Below are 6000 nucleotides of genomic sequence, written 5' to 3'. Positions count from 1 at the left end.
CAGGAGAATGAACGTACTCATCACCGTAAAGCACTTCGCATGTGCTAACGCGGTGCTAGCGCAGCAACCACGCTTAACAATAGCCGCGAACATTTGCTGCAGAGCCCGGGAGCGGATGGGCGCTTTCGATAGGAAATTCCTCCGCTCTCACATCCCCCTCCCTCCCCCTCCCCTCCCAGACTGCTTCTCGATCGCTCCCTCCCCCCTTCCCCGCAATTCCCCCCACCCCCACCCCTCGTGCACCATTACGTTTCCCGCACATCATTCACGCGCTCTGGCTGCCAGCCCCTGGGAGCGCGTCTCTCCCTTGGTCAATGGCTGTGGGCGTCTCTGGCGCTGGCGAGTGCCTCCTGCCTGCCTTGCCCCGATGGTTGATAAGCTGCCTCGCTCCACTGGGCATGCCCGCTCCGTTTCTATATAAAACCCGTCGGAGTTAATCCCTGGACATTCCCCGGCTCCTTCCACCCCGCCCTCGCCATCGGGTTGCAACGGATCGCGCTGTTTGGCCGCCGCATCATTCAGATCGACTCTCCGGTTGCCGCTGCAGCAAGGTAATGCGGGGTTGGGGGGGGGGGGGGAGACGGGAGGGGGAAATGCGACGGCGTGGGGCTTTTCTTCCCCGCTGGGCTGTTGGATGCATTTCCCGCCGCTGGACTGGGGCCCGTATCGGTGGTTGGGGGAGGGGGAGCCTGGAGATCGTGAGCGCAGCCTGTTGCTCGAAGGAAGGACGGGAGAGAAAGGGGGTCGGGAGGGCGCCGGACCACGTGGATACGTGCGTGCACGCTTGCACGCCGAATTGTGTGTGCGCTTGGTGAGGACGGAGCGGGAGCCGTGCAACCCCACCCCCGCATTAAAGGCAAAACTCCCATTGATTTTACAATGGAGCGTGATTCGCAACCTGTTTATTGTGCGCGCCTGCAAGTTGAGGGAGGAGAACTCTGGAAGAGGCCCGCTCCGGTCATCCTGGAACAGATCAAGTCGCCGGGGATGGGAGCGGGGGAGGGCAGATGCACAAAGCTTATGGACGTGCGGGAAGGCAGCTCTGCGTGTAGTGGGGGCAGGGAAAGGGGCTTCTGGAGCTGCTTGCGGGGTCCCTGCTTGACCCGAAGCCCCGCCCACACGGGCTGTCTCCACCAATCCTCCAGCTCTGTCGTCCGTGTCCCACCCACCCCGCTCCACCTTATACAACTGGCTGGGGAATAAAAGCATCAAGTTCCTATGGACAAAAAAGGATGGGTAAGACTAGGATCTCCATCTGATGCAACTGGGCACTGGCTGCAGGGGGACCGGCAGGCAATCCGATGCTTACGGTAGCGTAGGATCACCATTATTGTTAGACAAGTTCTTAGCCCCCGAGGACGAGATCCAATTCAGCCCTCAAGAATGTTCCTTAGATTAAGTAGTTTCTGTAATAATTGAACACATACACACACACTTTTTTGTCCTAGCTACCCTTTACACTAATTAGACTCTTTACTCTTCCACACTCACATACTTTTTCTCCCCCTTCCTCCTTGATTGGGTGGGAGTGAAGCGTCAAGGGGCAACTGACAGCATGTTTGCCAAGCAGCTTTCTGCATTGCCCCTTGGAGTGACGAAGGAAGCATCCCTGGAATTCTTCCACTCTAGCAGTAATAGGAGGCTGACTGCACCACGCACAGGGGCCCAGAGTCCTCCTCCAACGTGTGGACAGGCAGGCGTAGGGTACTGATGCATCTTGAAGCCCTAGGCGGATGTGGACTCTGGGGATCAGAACCCTGGAGGAGCTACTTGATCCCTGAGAGCAGCGCTGTGAAGGTGTGTCCTGCCCCAGTCCAAGCCCCTTGAAGGCATGCCCTTGCCCTAATCCCACCTTCCCCCACCTGATGCCCTCCAGACAGGTTGGACTACAAATGCCTATTGGGAGCGGCTGTAGCTCAGTGTGATAGATGCAGAAGGTCCCAGGTTCAATCCCCATCATCTCCTGGTAGGGCGAGGAAAGAATCCTGCCTGAGACCCTGGAGAGCCATTGCTGCCAGCCAGTGTCGACAATACTGGGCTGGATGGACCAAGGGTCTGACGCAGTATAAGGCAGCTTCCTATGTTCCCAGCATTCTCCAGCCAGGAAGGCTGCCCTAATCCATATTCAGTGAATTTGAGGATGCAGAGATATTTCGATTGCCTAACATTTGAGTCTCTTCACTGCTGAATGATGGGTGTGGGACTGCCCAAGAGAACTCTTATCTGGGCCTCAGCAGGTTTCTAGCAATAGATGTTAGGGGCAGTGTGGCAAATAAAGTTAAGAGAGGGCTGTGTTTAGAGAGAATAGCTGGAGCTCCTGCATGAAAGTCCTAAAGAATAGAAACATTCCCTGGGCGCCTCTCTTTAGTAAAAAATTTTTTGGTAATGATTAATTTTACTACCTCATTGCTGCCAAATGTGGAGAAGCCATTCTTCTGTTTATATGTAAAACAACTGTCATAAAAGCTTCCTGCATGCACTAGTGAGGGCCATGCTAAAACTTCATGATTGATCTGCTTGTTTGCTATACACAGGAAGTTTTTTAGGGGAGGGAACTTCCAAAAATATGTCCCCATCTGCAGTGTAAAGTGATACACAATTCCTCCACCCCAGAGTCCCTTCTGACATTACTTCAGGGCTTCAACTCTCACAGGCCCTACCTAGCATGACCAATTGTCTGAAATACTGAGCTGTAATCCAAAACATCTGGAGGGTACCAGGTTGGGGAAGGCTGCTTTAGGATCACAGGAGGGGTGGCTGGTACACCCATGGAAAAAATGTCACCAGAGGTGATGGAACCTTCCTATACTGGAAATATAATATCAGAAAGCTGGAAAGGTAATATCAAAAAGCAGTCTATCACATCATGTTGTATAACAAGTAAATCAGCTCTCAGTCTGAGGAAGTATTAACCCTGAGAAATGGGATACAGGTAAAAAAAAAAAACCTGCAAAGTACTTTAATGCATTAACTTTATTAGAACAAAAATAATTCTATCAACAGGTTTGATACTTGTGCTAATTGTAAAAACAAATTAGTTGTGTGTTATCATGAAACAATGAGATTTTTTTAAAAAAATTAATGAATTGTTACAACCTGTAATAATGTTAGGTAAAGCTTCCATAGCAGCGTTTCTCCAGGTCTCAGAGCCTTTTAATTAGATATAATAAAAACTGAACTTTGGACCTTATGAGTGTTGAGCCTCTGCCACTGAGCCCTTCCCATTGAGCTCTGTATGGTCAAGAAGGCTAGTAAAGTTTTTGAAATAATAGACAGCAAACAAGAATCATCTCTCAAATGATTGGATCAAATGTTTATCTTTCCTTTGATAAATACTAGCATTTAGTGTGATTCTACAATAATCACTTGGTAACTGTAGTCAACACATACCTGAACATGCAAAGTGTTTGCAGATCATTTCCTATTAGTACTTTAGATAAGGGCCAATTCAGCAGCTTAAGAAGCTGATATGCCTGCAGTTGCCTTAGGCTCTGCATGTTGCAAGTCAGGATGGTCTCCATGCAGAGTCGCTTTTGAAATCTGGAAAAGAGTTGGTTCTCTCTTTTTCATCCAGGTGATCACAAATGAACACATGAAGCTGCCTTATACCAAACCAGACCATTTGTCTGCTTAACACCAGACTTACTGTGACTAGTGGTAGCCTTCCAGGTCTAGAGCCCCGTTAAGTGGAGATACTAACAGGCATTAGACAGAGTGAGGTAGCTACCACAAGCAGCATGCGCAGGAGAGGGCAGCAGTGAAGTACTGGGGCGGAGGAGGGAGTAGAGCTGTGGGTACGTCACACTCTGTCCTGCACACCCAAAGAAAGCTTCCTGTTCTTGGGTGTGATAGAGACACTGTCTCACTGGTAATATGTGCAACTGGATGGGGATGCCATGTTTGCTTCAATCAACAAAATGTCTTGGGCTAGCCCTGGATAATAATATAATTTTATTTATTTATTACCTACTCTCTCTGTGACTATGTATGTCAAGTCTCTACCACTGGGCATTGAGTCCTTTCCCTTTCAGCTCATGTGTGGTCAGGAAGGCAAGTAACAGAGAAGAGGCTGAAATGTCACAAGGTGGGTTTGAACCCTTCCTGCACTGAGTAGGTGGTTAGCTTCGATGGCCTAAATGGCCCCTTCTAACTCTGTGATTCTATACATGACTGGTTGGTCCAGGAGGCCGAGCATCGTGGAAACAATAGGGCCTGGTTTACTCCAGAAGCTTCTGCAGGCTCCTTGGACTCCCTTGTCCATCGGGTGCAAGAGGTGTCAGAGCACTGACTAGTAGAGCTTCAAGCTTTAATTGATTAATTGGTGAGATTAACCAACTAAAGCTTAAATCACAGATTAAAATTTGATCCCTCATTAATTGGGGTTGGCAATGAGTGATGGCTCTGGGATTTAGGATTTGAAATACTTGCTGTGGTAGTGAGTGTGCCCTGGCACTGCTTCTTGCAACAGATCTGATAAAAAAGAAACATAAAGCTAGATTACATTTTCTTCCTGTTTGAATCCAAATCTAGCATTCAACTTGCATTTTGAGTGACGGGTGAGTGAATCAAACAGTGATCAATTGAAATCAGTGTAAATGTGTCTTTTATTTCTAGATCTTTGAAATGTCTTCTAGAGATCTTGGACTTGTTTACTTTAAAGCTATTTAGGATGCAATCCTGTACACATTTACCTGGGAATAAGTCCCACTGAACTCAGTGGGGTTTACTTCCGAGAGGGAGGATTCCATGTTCACAGGCTTGGTGAAAAAACATTAAAGGCGTTTTTTCTTCTAGCAATGCTAACTTTTGTTCATCACATTATAAGGTACCAATTCTGCCATAAAACAGTGCAACTTGATATTGTGCTCCCCAAATGTGTTGGTTGTCATTCTGTAAATATTTACATTGCAGTTAGTGGGATTTCAGTAGCCTGAGCATTATTGCACCTGGCATTTTTATAATTGGGTGGCTTCCATCATCAGTGATGGGATACAACTGCCAGGTTCAACCTGTATCCATCCCATGACATGCTAGAACCTAATTTGAATGTTTGCAGATTCTTCCTCCCCTACTCTAATTTGGGACTCAGATCATCAGACACCATAATTCCATCATCAAGGCAGTGTTTCCCCCTCTCCTATTCTCCCCCACCCCCCTGCATGCGCTTTTTGTAACATTTTACCTGTTGAACAGATATGGAGATCTCGAAAACTTGTATATTTTGGGGTGACCTTTTCATTAGCCAAATAAAGGTATTGTACTTATATGAACTTTGGGAAATTGTTTATGGACAACACGGCTACTTTTGCAGTTTAAAGCCAGACCTTGTTGCTGGAGCTGATGTTTTGTGGATGGAAATAACACTAAGAAGCACAATCTTATAATGCTTACCCAGAAGTAAATCCTATTGAGTTTAATGGGGCTTACTCTTAGATAAGTGGGTACAGGATTGCGGCCTAAAAGTTTGCAACGTTATTCCAGATTCTGACGGTTTCCAATATACTTAATTTATCCAGATTATGGGGGAATATTAGATGGAGTGAATAGAGAAAGTGATGCCTTGCAGGCTAAGGGAAAGTGCAGCTGGCTGTGAGCCAGCAGGCATTTCTCCTGCATGCTGTTTCAGCTCACACCTTCAGTGGCTCTCATGTTACTTAAGGAGGCCCAGAAAGGGAGTGGAGATCACTGGCTTCCATGCAGCTAATAAGAATTATCGCTCTATCAGATTATTTTGTGAGGGATAAGAGATTGATTCCTCATGCAACTCCTATCACAAATAAGCAGAGCTGAGTTTTATTTGAATGCTCATGCTGGCTCAGATGGGTGTGTAATCACCTACAGCAAGGAAACAAACCCAGGAATCCTGCTCTCAAACATTCTTGGTGTTGCTCAACATGTAGCTGTGTAACTTGACCACTGTCAGCACCCCCTTTTCTATGGTGTGTGTGTGATGTGTACTATTGTTGTTGTTGGTCTATTTTGGGGTCTGTACTTGGTTGG

The 6000-nt window shown here is 47.2% G+C and overlaps 1 protein-coding gene across 1 annotated transcript in view; it reads left to right on the top strand.

Moving 5' to 3' along the window:
- Nucleotides 1–317: 317 nt before the first annotated feature.
- The window catches only part of CARNS1 (carnosine synthase 1), a 28289-nt gene continuing 22606 nt past the window's right edge, over nt 318–6000 (top strand). The window contains exon 1 of the mRNA XM_063116857.1: nt 318–551. The gene's annotated coding sequence lies outside the window, so the exon portion shown is untranslated. The remainder of the gene's footprint in view (nt 552–6000) is intronic.

Source organism: Elgaria multicarinata, chromosome 2 (assembly GCF_023053635.1).
Source record: "Elgaria multicarinata webbii isolate HBS135686 ecotype San Diego chromosome 2, rElgMul1.1.pri, whole genome shotgun sequence".
In the NCBI taxonomy this organism is placed as follows: domain Eukaryota; kingdom Metazoa; phylum Chordata; class Lepidosauria; order Squamata; family Anguidae; genus Elgaria; species Elgaria multicarinata.
This window is presented reverse-complemented; position numbering and strand designations above follow the sequence as displayed.